Source organism: Phasianus colchicus, chromosome 7 (assembly GCF_987193195.1).
Source record: "Phasianus colchicus chromosome 7, bPhaCol1.hap1.1, whole genome shotgun sequence".
NCBI lineage: Eukaryota > Metazoa > Chordata > Aves > Galliformes > Phasianidae > Phasianus > Phasianus colchicus.
This window is the reverse complement of record NC_143442.1, coordinates 15,823,399-15,839,524: the sequence shown is the minus strand read 5'-3', so window position 1 is coordinate 15,839,524 and position 16,126 is coordinate 15,823,399. Positions and strand designations below refer to the sequence as shown.

At 37.0% G+C, this 16,126-nt stretch overlaps 1 protein-coding gene and 1 long non-coding RNA gene across 4 annotated transcripts in view; one reads left to right on the top strand and one right to left on the bottom strand.

Annotated features, from left to right (window-relative positions):
• Positions 1–16,126, top strand: part of RBMS1 (RNA binding motif single stranded interacting protein 1) — a 345,593-nt gene that overhangs the window by 61,799 nt on the left and 267,668 nt on the right. The window lies entirely within an intron of this gene.
• Positions 1,632–16,105, bottom strand: LOC116232811 (uncharacterized). Of its 2 annotated transcripts, none has more exons than XR_016468209.1 (6): positions 16,016–16,105; positions 6,384–6,438; positions 5,140–5,188; positions 4,445–4,508; positions 2,555–2,679; positions 1,632–2,351 (listed from the first exon to the last, which is right to left on the bottom strand). It is a non-coding gene; the product is annotated as an uncharacterized LOC116232811 (long non-coding RNA). The 2 variants fall into 2 exon arrangements; XR_016468210.1 differs by lacking the exon at positions 16,016–16,105 and adding an exon at positions 15,212–15,336.

Genomic DNA, 16,126 nt, shown 5'->3' with positions numbered 1-16,126 from the left:
AACTACATGACATAGGCCTTCTCCCTAAGTTCCTTGTTAATATTCAGTAAACCTCATAGCGGTTTTAGACATTATATCCAGCATCTAAGAAAACATGGCTGATACAAGGAGCTTTTGCACTTTTGGCTGAATGTTTGATTCTAAGCCATTTATCAGGCTGTCAGTGTGGAGTAAGAATGGAGGAAGGAGAGAATAAAGAGAAGTATTTGAAATAAAGCATTTAGTTTCTGGGATTTTTTGACCTCTTTCCCTCTCTACAAAAAGGTGGAGTTATGTAGTGTAGCAAGATTAGTGCTTCCATGGTATTACTTTTGTTTCTGTAGTCTCAAAAAATTGTAGAGTCTGGGGAAAAGGAAGAGACAGGTGCTAATGCAAAGTCATTAAGTTAATGGACTTGTGTTAGTATACCTGTGGAACTTCTTGTCAAAGCTGTTCAGGATGTGAAAATGTTGGATGTGTTCAAGGGGAGACTGGTCAAGTAAATACTGGAGAGATTCACTGAGGGAAACTAAAGAGACAGGCAGCATCAATCTCAGGAAGTTCTGTGACCTGAAAATAGCTGGCAGCTGGGAGAAGACTCTGAGGATACATTACATATGCTTGCCCTGTTCTTACTCTTCCCAGGGCATTGATTTTTAGCCACTGCTGAAGAGAAGACGGGCCTGAACCAATGTGGCATATGTTCTTATGTTAATGACTTCATGCTGATACAAACGTGTAGGAATTTCTCTGCATTAAATAATCTTCTGTAAAGGAGAGGGTACTGTAGAATGATAGAGAACATTGCAACTGCAGCAGTTTTAAAAGATATTGCAATGTCTATTTAGAATGTATATTTTTTATTATTTCAGAATATTTAGTTGAAAAATGAAACATTTTGATACTTTTGTAGATGGTGTAATGTTATAATGGGATGAAAAGTACCACAATAATAGTGGGGTGGGAAAGTCTTTGGCTGCAGTAAACAAGAAAGAGGCCAACTACAGCAGCCACAGATGCAGAAATGAAGGAAAGGAGCTGCTTACCTTTAGAAGGCCTCAGGTATGCAGTGATCTCCAGCAAGAGATGCCCTTGCCTCCACTGCCCACCCTTACGAGAGGTCTGGGAAGGGATGGATCCTGGCTCCACTGCTTCCAGTCACTCAATGCATTGCATGCAGCTGAGCTTCCCTGTGTTGGCCCTGCCTTCCCACTGCAGTGACCAACAGATCAGCTCCATAATTTCATGGCTTTTGTTGTTAGCTATCACTAACTGGTCACAAAACATAGCAGAAGGAAGATCAGTGTGAATACACATCAAGGTAAACTTCTCGTTCAGTGGGCTGTAAAGAGATCACAGGAAAAAGACCTCAAAGCCTGTGGTGATGAAAGTTTTCCCCATTATTTAAATGGTGATGACATCTAAAATTTTAATGCTGCTTATTTAATCCAGGACCTTTGAACAGAATCTCCAAGCATAGAAGTTAATTTTTCCTAGTTTTCTTTAGTTATGGATCTAACCAACTATACATAAAATCCATACAGTAGCATAAACATTCCAAGCTTCCCCCTAAAGAAAAAATTGTAGGGAAAGCTACTAAAATGCTTTTATTTGTTCCCTTTTTTATTTTTATTTTTTATTATTAAGGAAAATACAAGTCCACTTTAGTTATTTTTGCAGGATGATGTAGCAACTGAAAACGTACCTATAACTTCCCTAATGCATTGGGTTGGTGTACTTTCAATATTGCTTGATTGTTTGATATTCAAAAAGAAATATTTCTGTTTCTCTGCACACTGAAAAATATTTTGAAGTGATTCATCTCTTCAGTCTTTCTCCTGTTGATGTAGTTGTTCCAGCTCCTCCTGTTTTATTTTAAATTGTTTTATACATGAAAAAATAGCTTTGTGATTTCAACAGCATGCCTCTCTTCTTTGCTCACTCTCATCCTCTGAGAATTTAGTGATTCTGAGCTTGACTACCCAGAGTGTGCCAAAGGTGCTCAGGTGAGGGTTCCTGTAAATCTTACAGTGTACCACCACACTGAAATTCTATCACCAGGTGAAACCAAAAGGTATGAGCAGTTATCAAATAATCATTCCTCTCAAGTTTTAACTAAAATTTGTTGATATCCTCGTGCACCAAAGATAAATCATCGTGCTGAATTTCTATGGTAATTCTTTCTCAACTTCAAGAAGAGAAAGCTTCAAGTTATATCCTGTGTAGGTTATGTGTGCTGGCACTGCACTTACTTGAACACAGCCTCATCTGTAAAGCTAAGAAAACTAAATATCAAACAAAAATGCAGACCAGCGTCGTGCAAATGATAGTTGTTCTCACTGTGATGTAAACAGGAATGGAGAGAAGAAGGTCTGAAAAGAAGAAGAAAAGAATGATTAATGTGTATTTCCAGTTACAACACAGAAAATGTATCACTATTAATAAGTGGCTTTCTGAAATAGTTATGCCACTTAAATATTTATTCTTGGTGAAGCAGGGGTAGAACTACATGATCAATGAGTTTGGGCCTTTTTGTATAATCAGTGGTAAAATAAAAGCACACACACGCGCTCACTTTGTCTGGCACAGCTTCAGTCTTCTTATTCACCAGCTGCTAAGTCATTTTCATATCCGTAGCTGCTTCCTCTGAGTGAAAACACACCTGCTCTTCTCACATTGTTTCCATTTATTGTTGGCTTCCTGGAAGCAAAAGATGTAAAAGAATTTTGGCTTGTATTGGAGATCTGAATAAGTAAAGAAAGACTCAAAACTGCCACACTCTTAAAAAGTGATTATATGTTAATGTATCTGTATTAATTAACAATTTCCATCAGTACATATACAATGTTCATATATACCTGCCAATGCTTTTAGATAGCACTGTAATCAGCTTATTGTGTATTAAATCACATGAAAGAATTGCACACAGAACTGAGGGTTCATTCCCTGCAACAGTGACTAAAAGCTCAGTTTTTTGATCACAAAAGGGAGAACGCTCAGGTAAAGAGAACACTATAGAAAGGCAGCTTTAATATGAGGAATAAAACCAGGAAAGATGGATGACACTGATAGATTTCAGGTTAGTTTATAATAAGAAAATGAAGAACCAGAGACCTCCTTCCCAGTGCTTGGCTTGACTTTGCATACAGGCGAATTGACAGCTCTTTCTAAAGCCCTCCTTTAAGAAGATATGATTTACACTGGAGCCTGGAACTTACAGAAGTTATCTTAAATTTCTTCTCCAAATTCTTCAGAGACCATGGACCATTTTCCAGCCTACCTACTCCTACTCATGTATCTGAGTGCACCAGTCACTATTCCGTTCCTGCCTGTTACCACTTACTGTGACAAACACAGTAACCCACTGGTTACTGTGCCAGCCTTGAAACTGGCAGCGCAACTTCCAAATCTCGAGTGCTAATCATTTTCTAACAGAGATAGTCTTTTATAGAGACATTAATTCATCTTCACAAGGCTCTATAAATCTAGCTCTTCCTTGGCACATAGTAAAGTAGCTAAAGACAGGAATCACAAAAGGAAATTAGGGTTTTGGTACCAGCTGCTACAGCCTCCAGTATGTAACTTCCTTCCTACACAGTGTATGGGGCTAACTGAAAAGCAATGCCTTAAGTAGAGCTGCTGTCTCTGTAGCTCTGAGTCCTTTCTAGTTGTGTCTCTTGGATATGAAAATTTGATTTTGCATGGAGTAGTTGAGGCAGACCGCAGAGACTGTAATTCTCCAGTCCCAAAGGGTTTAAGCCTCCATTCTAACAATGCTTGCATGTCTTATGGCATGATATGCAGTAGGGTATTCCCACTTTGCTGCTTTTGACAACCAATTTTACTGACTGATTTTCTATTTTACCGGTGCCTAGAACCAGCCCTCTGAAGACACCATCCTTGCCAAAGGCAGAATCAGCTTTACCTAAACCATTCCTAACATATGTTTGCCTGTTTTGAAGATCTATATTGGTGATAAAGATTTCACAGCCTCCCAAGGGACCTTCTGTTCTTCCTTACAGATTTTTTTTCTAAATCTCTAATTATTCTTCAGTTGAACCACACTTTCCACAATGTACAATGAACAAACCGGACAATATGCTCCAGCTGAGACTTTCCACCATAGTTTTCAACAAATGTATGCTGACTGTCTTATATCCTTAAAACAGGACAAAAGCTTAAGCTTTTATACAGACTTGTTCAATTATTTGTTCCAGTATTTTTCTCTGAATGGATGTAAAGCAGAACACTATGTATTTCTCTGGTTTCTTCTGTTCCCTCCTCTTAGAGATAAACATGATGTCTGCCTTTTTTTCTTTTAGAAGCTCATCTGTTCTCCACAAGTTCTCAAAGACAATTGCTAATGGCTCCGAAATGTCTTTACTCTGTTATCTCTGAGTATCCTGAAAGGAATTTCCTCATGCCCAGTTCATTTGAAAACAGTCATCAATGTCATAATTCTAACCTGAATTCTTCTGCCGTTGTCACTGACACGAACTTTATCCTGCTGACTGAGGCTGACCCTTCTGCTGAAGAAAGTAAAGAAAGTATCAACCTTTTCCATAGCATCTTTAATAGTTTCTTTTTCTTTCTCTTCAGAGAAAGAGTGCAGAGCAGCAGATATTAACAGAATACAATTTGTTTTTTTTTTTTAACCTCATTGTTTTATTCTTTTACATTTCCCAGTAATTTGACTTAAGGAATATAACGTAGAAACTTTGTTGACTTAAAGGTTGTTAAAAAGTACTTAGATATTGCTGTTTTTTGTTTTTGTTTTTTTAGTTTGTTGATATTTTTTAAGCACATTTCTTATTTTGTAATGTGGAATGATTTGTGCTATTTCCTCAGTCTCTAAAGGAGATGCAAAATCTCTGGAGATCCTTGTTTCATTTATGTATTTATTTGTTCCAAAGATCTCAGTGGTGTCTACATACTGCATTTAGGCTCATAAGTGTCTGTATAGATGTAGTTCTGACTGATCTGCCAGAAGTCACACTGCATGAACATTTGTGCTAGGGCTGGGTTTGAAGCACAGAAATGCCTTGCTCACATCAGTGGCTTCTGATTCCTGCCTAATTTATGATCTGATTAAAGCAGGATTATTTGGTTATTATCTCAATTACGTAGGTTTATTTTATGCTAGCAAATTGCCTTACTTACCAGTTCTTCTTTGCGTGCCCTTTGTTGTCCTTGTTTATTTCTACATTGTCTTAAAAAAAAAAAAAAAGAAAGAAAGAAAGAAAAAAAGTTTCAGTATGTATTTTTCCCATCTGGTTAGTCCAGCACTCTTCTTAATTAGTAAAATGCCATCCTGTCAGATTCTCTCCTGCCAGGGAGTCATTCAGCTACCAAATCACTTCTTCACCTCCATCATATATTTCAACATTTGAAAACAGCAAAACTGTAAGATATCACATTTTCCCTTACAACAGGAAAAGCAAAACCAACTACAGCAATGCTAATTAAGTGTAGCTTAGGATTAATTTGAATTTAAACCAGGCCTCATGAGACTTTAGAGCATGTAACCAGAATGTCACAAAATATGTAATAATGCTTCTTTTCAGTTAATATTCATTTACTTGAGAACAATAAAAAGCAGCAGAAATAGGCACAACCTGTTCTGTACTCTTTCCCCACATGTTTGTGCTCTGCCCAGACTGCTTTCCCAGTGCATCATTCCAAAGGCCAGCCCTTCTCATGTCTGGGCAGTATCAGATGGGATCAAGTATCACTGTGCTCCCCTTCTTTGGACTTAAACTTCTTTTTCCATTATAAAGTCATTTGAAGAAAATATGTTGCCTATTCAGTCATAAGCCTTATATCTGAATTCATCAGTTTTGTTACAAAATTCTAAAATGGAATGCTATGTATTTTAAAATTACTCTGTGATTCAGTTACTTCTAAAACAAATCTTGCCATATTGATAGAAATATTTAAATCAGACAATGCCATAATGATGATTATAGATAACAAGGCTATTAAGTGCTAAAAATAAGTGTTCTTAAAGAAGAAAAAAAGAAAAAAAGGAACAGTCTGGAGGAGAAATCTGAAGTACATCTGTATTTGGAATATATATATTTGAATAGGAGAAAGCATAGGAAATAATACGAAGTTATAAAACATCATGAAAAATTTTTGTAGAATTTGCTGAAGAGAAATTCATTAGGAGAGCATTCTGTATATCCATATCATTTAATAGTGATTATAGCTTTTTCTGCCTTTGCTTTTATTTTTGTGACTACTATAGGATATATATGTATAAAAATTGGTTTATTTAAATTCTGTAGGAATTCTGTATTCTGACTTCCTGCTTTCTGGCAGGTGTGTTCAGGCCAATTAAAAAATAGATTAGAAGCAACAAGGGTGAACTGATTTACTCAGAGGGTCTTCTGTGCATAGAACACCTCCGTGGGTGCCAGCTGCTGCTGGAGGTATCTCCACATCAATGAGGGCATTCTTCTGCAAGGGAAGTAGAAGTAAGCAGAGAGAAGCAGATTGCGGAGCACCAGGTACAACCAGCTCTGTAGAGGTGACTGTTTCAAGGCGCAAACAAACTGGAAAACCTCACTGTATGGACATGGCAAGTTGTAGGTTTTCCCACTATTAGTCACACGGAGGATAAAAGCAATTTAATTTTTTTATTCTGTGCTGTAGCCTGTGATTTTTTTTTTTTTAATTTTAATTGAACAATATGAATTCTCTTTGAATCAATGTCCATAGTGTGCTGCCAGGCTAAAATGTTATGCAGACATGTTACAAAATGTAATGACAGTTCACTATAATGCTTATTTATACTTCAACCCCAGCTAAAGAAACTGAAGATGCGTAGGCACTGAGCAAAGCTTGCAACACTCTCAGTAACATTCATGTAAGGTGTAAATATCTCAGCCAGTGGGCAGAGACCCTGCCCGTATTTCTGGGTATCCTGAAGCTCTCCCTAGAGTACTTGCAAGGTTCTGGATCCACTCCAAGAAATGGATATAGCAAAGCCAGTATTTCAGAACATGGAAACAACTCCTCCCTTTCTCTCAACTGGTCTTTATTAATCGCTGTCTCTTTGGACAGCATTTTGCTTCTCTAAGTGTTTGTCAGATTTGTGCCCCAGGCATGCATACTTGAGAAATACTGCTTTATTTGGATATTGAATAACATGATGCATCTCATTAGTAATAAGCTTTTTTTTTTTTTTTTTTTTTTTTTTCTGTGACAGAACACCAGACTTATTGAACATGATTGTTGAGTTCATTCAGCATCTAAACAGGTCCTCACTGCAAATCCCAAACTACTTGAGCAGACATATAGTAAAATGCCATGGGCAATACTATTTTATAATGTTAATAATAATGATAATAAACAGTGATATTGAATTTCTTGGCCTCTTTTATATTAAAAGCACCATGTCTCACATTGCAGGAAAAAATCAGTAGTTGACAAGAGGTTAAGACTGGTATACAGCACAATGAAAATGTTAGTACGGAGAAATATCAGACACCATTTATTTAATCAACAATAACAGTGTTATGTTACATTATAAATACAGCTTTCACTTCTATTTCTACATCTGGCAGCCAATGCCAATATGTAAAGCATCTTAGGAGTGGTTCTCTATACTGGGAACTTTTTTGCCAATGAAGCTGAGGAGAGCTAGGTAAAGTTTCTTTTGTCTCAGTCAGATGCTGAGCAGCAGGCATTGGGCTTTCTGTTTATTCTTTCTCCCTCTGAATCTCTTCTGTTCCTCTAGACCCTCTTGTCTTCATCCTCTGCTACCTGCCTGCTTTTTCAGAGTTTCTCAGTTTTTGCTCTTCCTTTGCCCACACTCCATCAATTTTCTCTAACTCGTATAATCCTTTGTATTCTGCTTCTTACACTCCAGAGGACAAATTTGATTTTTCAACTAGCAACATGGGAGGAACCTCTCTTACTCCTGTTGTCAGCTTTGTGTTATTTCTAAAGAATAGCTGCTTATGTAAAAAGATTTGCCGGGATGCAGGCTTGCTCATGACTGTAAGAATTACAAAAAGCACTGATTTGTGGAAAACTAAAAGAGAAGGTCCTGGAAAACAGAAAGGACCACCTGGATTCTGTCTTGCATAGTGCTTTGTTTTTGTTTAAATTTGTAAGTGTTCCAAAATGGTTTACTTGAAAGCAAATATCTCTCCATTCTTAGGATGTCTGAAGGCCCTCCAAACATCAGCCTCACAGTAACTGTAGTGAATATGCAGTGATTACGTTACCAGATTTGTTTATTTCATCAGATTTACTTCTTTTCTTTATCTCCACTCCTATTCCACTTTGATGTCTTAACGTTTTTGGCATTAGAATAACATAAAATTACCAAAACCAACAAAAAAAGCAGCTTAGCTAAGATTGATTGAATGCTTCTGGGAAAACAAGAACTAACTTGAACTTTTAAAAAAATAATTTTAAAATATGGCACTTACCTGAAGCTTATCCAGCTCTTTTGGGATTTTCCCATCTGTGCTGAAGTTACCCTATTATTTTTTCTTTTTACTCTTGCTAAAGCTTGAAGATGAACGTACATATATTGCAAGTAAGCATATCTCAGCTACCAGTAAAAAATTTGAAATGCTGTCAAATACTAAAGGTGTTTTGAGAAATCTATTAAAAATGCTGCCCTCTTATGACCTTGATTTTCATATACTTTATATGTGCTTATAATAGAACAGCATGATTCATTAAACACATAGCTTGACATTTGGGTTCTCCGTATGTTTTCGAAAGTCTAAAATGAAAGTGATTCTACCTCAACAGTTTTTTCTTGTAGTGTACTTTGAACAGAACATTACAGATGGTGCTCCTTGATTGCTCACAAAATTTCAGGTTTGCAGAATCATAGAATCATAGAATGGTTTGGGTTGGAAGGGATCTTCAAGATCATCTAGTTCCAACCCCCTGCTATAGGCAAGGACACCTCCCTCTAGACCAGGCTGCTCAAAGGCCCATCCAACAACCCAGCTGCTGAATGACTTTGGTAATCTACCAAAGTGGATTTCAACACTTTGTGTCAGGCGTTGAGGCAAAAGTGAATTTCCAAATGAAATCCAGAATTACTTAATGGTAAGTAAGTTAGAGCCCTGTATGTTGTGTCTCTAGAAATTATTCTCAAATTAATAATCAGTACAGTCTTGTAACTTCCATTGTTTTTCTTCCATTCTTAATTTCACAGGTCAATTCCTTCCCATTCACAATCTCATAACTTTCTTTTGGCAGTTCGAGCAACAAAAGAAAGTTGTTGTAAGTTGGTGTAAGTGTGGGTATCTATCAAGAAGGAATATCAAGAATGGAATTAGGAAGGTCAAAGCTTAACTAGCACTGAAACTGAAAGATACATGAACAGAAAAAAATGAAACAGAACAAAACAAAAAACCCACCCAAATAATGTGGGTACATTGGCAACACAAGGAAGTTCTTGGAAAATGCTGCCCCTTGGTGAATGAAGCAAGCAATGCAATAATAAATGTTGTGGAAAAAGAATAAATGCTGATAGCAATGCTGTCCTTATTTCTGTCTTTAGTAGTAAAGCTGTCTCACAGTTCTTGTAAGTCTCTACTTCTAGAAACAAAGTTTGGGGGATAAAATTGCCAAGCATACCAAGTACTGAGTCAGAGTTAGCTGGAGCAATGACACATGTATGTCCTTAGGACAGGTGGGATTTATCCAATGGTGTTAAAGGAGCTGGTTGGTGCCAGTGTAAGGCCTCTCTTTAGCTTAAAAGTTTACATAAAGTGCCTGATGCTTAGAAAGAAGAAAAAGATTATGTCCATATTCAGAAATGGCAAGAAGCAGAATGTGGTGAATTACAGACCTGTGGTCCTATTGAAAGTATAGGAACAAGTATTGATAAACATGTCATTTCTAGAGAGAGAGGATGATTTATTCTAAACCATAGATTTTCATAAGTTTTTATTACTACCTTCACACAAATAGGTTTATGCTCTTTATTTTCTTCCTATGCTGATTGACTACCACATTGAGTCTTTTTCACTGATAGCTCAGTTACTGCAAACTGAGGACTATCGGATAGGCATCAGGTTGGTTATAGCTTGCTCTTGGAACTATTGATTCAACCCCTAGCATTGCTCAGTAACTCATTTCCATGGTCTGGAAGAAAGACAAAAAAATTCCTCTTTACTCAGCTCTTGTGAGGCCCCATCTGTAGTACTGCATCCAGGCCTGGGGCCCCCAGTACAGGAAGGACGTGGAGCTCTGGATTGGGTGCAGAGGAGGGCCACTAAAGTGATCAGAGGGCTGGAGCACTTCTCCTATGAAGAAAGGTTGAGGAAACTGGGTTTGTTTAGCTTGGAGAAGAGAAGGCTCTGGGGAGACCTTATTGTTGCCTTCCAGTACTTGAAGGGAGCATATAAACAGGAAGGGTAACGGCTGTTTATGAGGGTGGATAGTGATAGGACAAGGGGGAATGGCTTTAAACTAAGACAGGGGAGGTTTAGGTTAGATATTAGGAGGAAGTTTTTCACACAGAGGGTGCTGACACACTGGAACAGGTTGCCCAAGGAGGTTGTGGATGCCCCATCCCTGGAGGCATTCAAGGCCAGGCTGGATGTGGCTCTGGGCAGCCTGGTCTGGTGGATGGTGACCCTGCACATAGCAGGGGGGTTGAAACTAGATGATCATTGTGGTCCTTTTCAACCCAGACCATTGGATGATTCTATGATTCTATGAAATTCGTTTTGGAATTTGGCTTAGTATTTACAAAGCTAGCAAGGAGAGTAAGTAGATTCTATTTCAGTTTCAAAAAAAAAAAAAAAAAAAAATCCTTTTTTTCCCCCTTAGAGGTGCTAGACATTACTTTACTTTGTCTCCTCTTCTGCATTCCTTTTTCACCAGCCTCTGACGGCTACAGCAGCATCTTCCCCAAAGCACATACTTCCCCACAGTTAACATAGAAGTTCTCTATTCCAGCTACTCCTGTAATTTAATAAGCAAATGTTGACTGGTATAATCTCTCCTTTAATATGGCTTGATGCCACTGCTCTCTGTGTTTATGCCCAGTGTTCAAACACTGACGAAAATAAACTCTTCTCCTGGGCATGTGGTTAAAGAAAGATCTGCGGTCTAATCATAGGGAAATCAAACCATTCTGAACATTCTGGTCACTGATTCTCTTTGACTATTTGGCCCTCTCAAAAACTGACAGTTTCCCCATCATCCCTGTCATCTCACCTTCACCTGCATTTCTAGCAGAGAAACCATGCAGATAGCTTTCTGATCTGCTCAGGCATTTTCCTGTACTGGTGAAATCTAAAAACTAAAAACTGCTGATGAAAACAGTGCTGCATGAATCTGCCCAAGTTAGAATGACTGACTTTACAGGATAGGAAAGTTCCCCGCGATGTGAATCTCTTACTGCCTAATTAAGGTGCTTTTGAAAACATTTCCTTGATGTTCATCAAGACTCAGAGTCATCTGTTGAAAATCTCTTTAAAGAGAATTCTGCATGGCAAGTTGTAATTTCTGCAAAATCCTTCAATCCATCAGTTTTTATTTTGACACTTAGAGAATCTTTTTCTTATTGCAAATACATTTGTATGCAAATTATGATACAGTCTCTTACTGATTATTCGTGACATACCCTTGGATACTGCTATTATATATGCCATTTATATTTGAAGCCAAATCAATTATTTAGAAGTTACAGGAACTGTGACATTAACTGAGATATGAAAGTCTGTTTGTATCAAAGTGTTCTATGCAGTGATTTTTTACATGAGTCGTTATTTATATGGCTAAGCTAAACATAAAGAAAGGATACTTAATTTATGAAGTTGTGAGCAATACACATGTATATTTCTTCTAAAAGAGAAAAACATGCAGATCACAAAGCATATGGTTGTCTCTCCTCATCTGTCATTCACTAGATTCTGCCAGTGATGTTAAAACCTTATGTATCTTTTTTTTTTTCCAGTTTAAATTAATAAGACATTTTTGTACCTTCTGAATCAGCATGAAGGATTTTTGTAGCTACATTTGAATCTTCTATCTTAGTGCATTCTGGCCTATCAATATTCCTGAGATGGACCACCTCTTTTCGTGTTTGAAATTGTATTGCTCTCATGGATCTTACTCCTCTGGAGCTTTTGTCCAGCTTTAGCAATACCTGTTTTTGGATGAAATATGAATATTAGGAAAGTAGAAATGTGAGCTTCCCTTCAATATGATTGCTACAACTGGAAATAGAAAAAAACATACACTGTGCTCTGTGTTATGACAACCTCTGGATGGAATGGATGATTGGTTATTTATTGGTCACAAGTCTGAAAGTTTGTTGGGAAGGATAAAGGAAGTTGACAGGTTTGAGTTTGGTAAATATGGCCAATAGAATTCTGCTGTTGAAAGTCCATTACTGTATTGTATCATTACTGATTAATATAGAATTATCTATGCTATCTTTGTTTTCCTTTATTTATTTTTCCCCCATGATCTAATGCTGTGGTTTAGGTTCAGTGAATATTTGAAATGATGTTATTAGCACCCCAAAGGTATTTTTTTTAGTATAAGTAAACAGAAGGTGGATGATTAGAGTGCAAAATCAGATGTTGTATGGATGTATGATGAAAGGAACTTCTGTAGGGAGAGGTGTGATAGAAACGACCTATAATCCAAACCTATTTGCACAAGGGCAATAATTTATAGAAAAAGGCTCAATTTTAGATCATGAGTTTGGGGTTGTTTCAAACTTAATAAACAGAAATATCTCTGCAGTAGCATGCTGCAGCTTAAGATGTCACGTGGTAGCCTCCTGTGAGAGAGGAGGAAAGTGTCATAGCTATCCCACAGCATTCACTTGTGGTAACTCACTAAGGAATGTTTCTCAAAAACTCAGTGAGGGTTAAGTATGTTCAGAAGAAGCTGGATGACCAGAAGTATTGCCAGAAACTGAGGAGTTCTGGTTTCTAACACTTTTTGCAAAACCCTTTACAGGCATTAGGCATTAAGGATTTTAAATTCCAGCAAGTTTTTCTAGTTCTTACTACAGCTTTTTTTCTGACTTTTTCAGTGCCAACTATCCATAAAATTACTTAGAAGCCTGTTACCAATTCTAGAACAGACCTAACAGAATTAATAATACTAACACATTTGCATTGTTCTAGTTCTGCAGAAATCTGTGTATGGTGTTTTCCAAGCATAAAATTATAAAGCTTTGTATTCTTTCGGGCTTTGCTGCTATCATTTGTGCTATCAGATATAAAATTCTCAGTCATGTTTCCTGTTCAGAGACTGTTAAAAGTTTCAGAATGGTAGATGGGCGTTTCTTAAGCCTTACGATGAGAATTAATAAACAGTAGTACAACACATGCTGACAGGTTGTGTATTTTTTAAAGAAATAACAGTTGTTGAAATATTTAACAGGATTTGTTCGTCTGCATCTCCACAGCCCATAGATGCCATGGCCCTCTTTTGTTATTATTATCATTTTTTTCAATATGGTTATCAGAACTGCTTTTTTGTCCATTTGTTCTGTATTCATGTGTTTGAAACACTTTTAATATCTCTCAAAGCCCACTGCGATAATTTAAAACATTTATATCAAAAACATTCTCCTTCATATTTAAAAAAAATAGAAATAAAGTATCATTCAGCTTATGCAGTCATATGCATTTCTTCTCTGTAATTCTGTTGGATAGACTTTACAATTATCCCCTGCCCTTCAGATTTAGAAGCACATGGGCTGGAAATGAAGAATGGAAATGATCATGCCAACTCTCAGATTTTGTCCCATTGGGGTGGGGATGTTAACCAAACAAAACTAGCCAAAAAGGTAAGATTCAGTGAAGAAACAGGATGCATATCTGTAGCCTTATACTAAGAATCTCAGAATAGTTTAAACTGGAAGACACCTCCGGAGATCTTTTAGTCCAACCTTGCACTCAGAGATGGGTCAACTTCAAAGTTAAATCAGATTCCTGAGGACCTTATCCTGCCGAATTTTAAACATTTCCAGAAAAAGGAAATTCTATGATTCTCTCTGGGCAGCTTCTTCCAGTTCTAAATGAGTTCTCCTCACCTGCCAGCTGTTCCCTTGCTAATGCAGCCTTCATTGCCACAAGTTGCTCACTGAGATGGCAAGTCCTTTCCTACACAGATTCTATCTAACCAGCTGGTCTGCTATTCTTCTTCACCTCTATTCCAAATTCTACCTTTCTTTCTCCATAATATGTCCTTTTTTAAAAAAATGTTATTATCCTTGTAAGGGGTTCTCTGCAGGTTGTATAAATACAAACACCGCCTATGTGCTCTCTCTGTTATAAAACTTTCAGTTCTGTCAGTGAGGTTGTGAAGGACTGCAAGACCCATGAATTTTATTTTTCCATGGTGAGTCCTCCAAAAGCAGCTGATTCAGAGCGGTTCAGCTACCTTCCTGCTCCCTGAGGAGGAAATGGGAGCCTCCAAGTTTTCAGGAAAAAATATGAAGAAGTTCAGCAGGCATAAAATTTATTTTTAATTTGGGATATAAGATCCAATTCATCAGATTCTAGAAATAGTCTGTGGCTTCCTTTCTCACAATTTACTTTGTATATATGTTGTATAAGTAACTTCTGAAAGCATTTTGAAAATTAATCTTAGAATCTACATAGGAAATATAATCAGCATACTACTAAACCATTCAAAATAGATTTACTGATAGATAGTCAAATAGGCACAATGAAAACCTTATAGGAATAAGAAAGTTCAATGTTGCATTAGTAGAAAAGGAGCAGAAAGGCTATTGAACTAATTGTAGAATAAGTTATTAAAAGAACTGCTATGGTGACAGATGGAAATAAACACTGCTGCATGAATAATAATCATGTTTTTCCCTACCCAAAGATCAACTCTAGACATTCTGTCTGAATTAATTTTCCTTTAAATTAAGAAAAAAAAATTAAGCAGAAAACAAAAGAATTAATGAAAACCTTACATATGTTCCTTCGTAATACATTCTATTATGTTCCCTCAAAAATGAAAATTGCCTTTACGTACAAAACATTTAGAAAGCTACATGTATGTGACACAAAAATGAGAGAGAAGTAACATACATCATTTTATCAGTAAGAATCCTAAGTAAAATTGCAGCAAAAAAGAATCCTTGAACAACCTATTAAAAAAAAAACCTGTCGAAATGTGGGTTATTCACAAGAACTTAATCCCAAGAAACAGAAGTGTGTTCCATACAGAAATTATGGTCATTTAAAATAGAAGCCTAAAGCGATACCTTTATGTGTACCGGTGCTCCCAGTCTGTATAAAAACTTGGCCTTGATTTATTCTTTTTCTCTCTGCAGAAGAGGAATTATGATTTTCAGAGCAGCTAGCATGTGCTGTCATAACGGAAAGGGGAGCAGAAGTAGTAGTAATCCTATGAATAAATTCAGGGAGCAAATCTGTACTTTCTACATGGGTGTAATTCACATTGCCTCTGAAGAAAGTTCTGCAGAAGTGATGAGTACAAGATTAGTTGTGTGGTTCTTCAAATCTCTGTGTCAGCCCTTCTGTTTTTCAGCTGCCATGGTTTATGTGTTGCTTACTGTAGGCTCTTACGCTGTAACCTCTTCTAGGTTGGAACGTTTTCTTGTTGCATTTTGTGAAGCACTAAGCATATTCTTTGGCCTAAATAAATAATGAGCTCTAAAATAGAAACATGTCCCTCAGACTCCAACTATCAGAGACACACACCAATCTTGTTTGCATTACTAGATGGTTCAACTCTGATTTGTTGTATTGTTATGTCTTTAAACCTGTGAGGTTAAACACCTGAAACTATTTTAGTTTCTGAATCAAGCAAAGTTAGTCCTGTTGCGAAAAGCAGGTATTTCATGTACCCTGAGGTCTGAAACAATTCTGTGTGTTTGCTAAGTAATTAGCGTGCTTTTTCCTAAGTGTAGCATATGGCAGGCAAACTTGTAAACATTACCCTAAGATGCCCTTTTTATTGCCGAGTTCTGATCTGAGCTGTAATTCTATATACATATATTATTTTTATAATAGCTAATACAATGACATTGATATTTTAATATTACCTGGGACAGTGACAAGAGCTTGAATTTGCTTAAAAAAAATTGTCACGAGTGTTCCGTTGTACTCTGTGTTCAGCTGTAATTGTGCCCTCAGCTACATTTAAGTCACAAAGG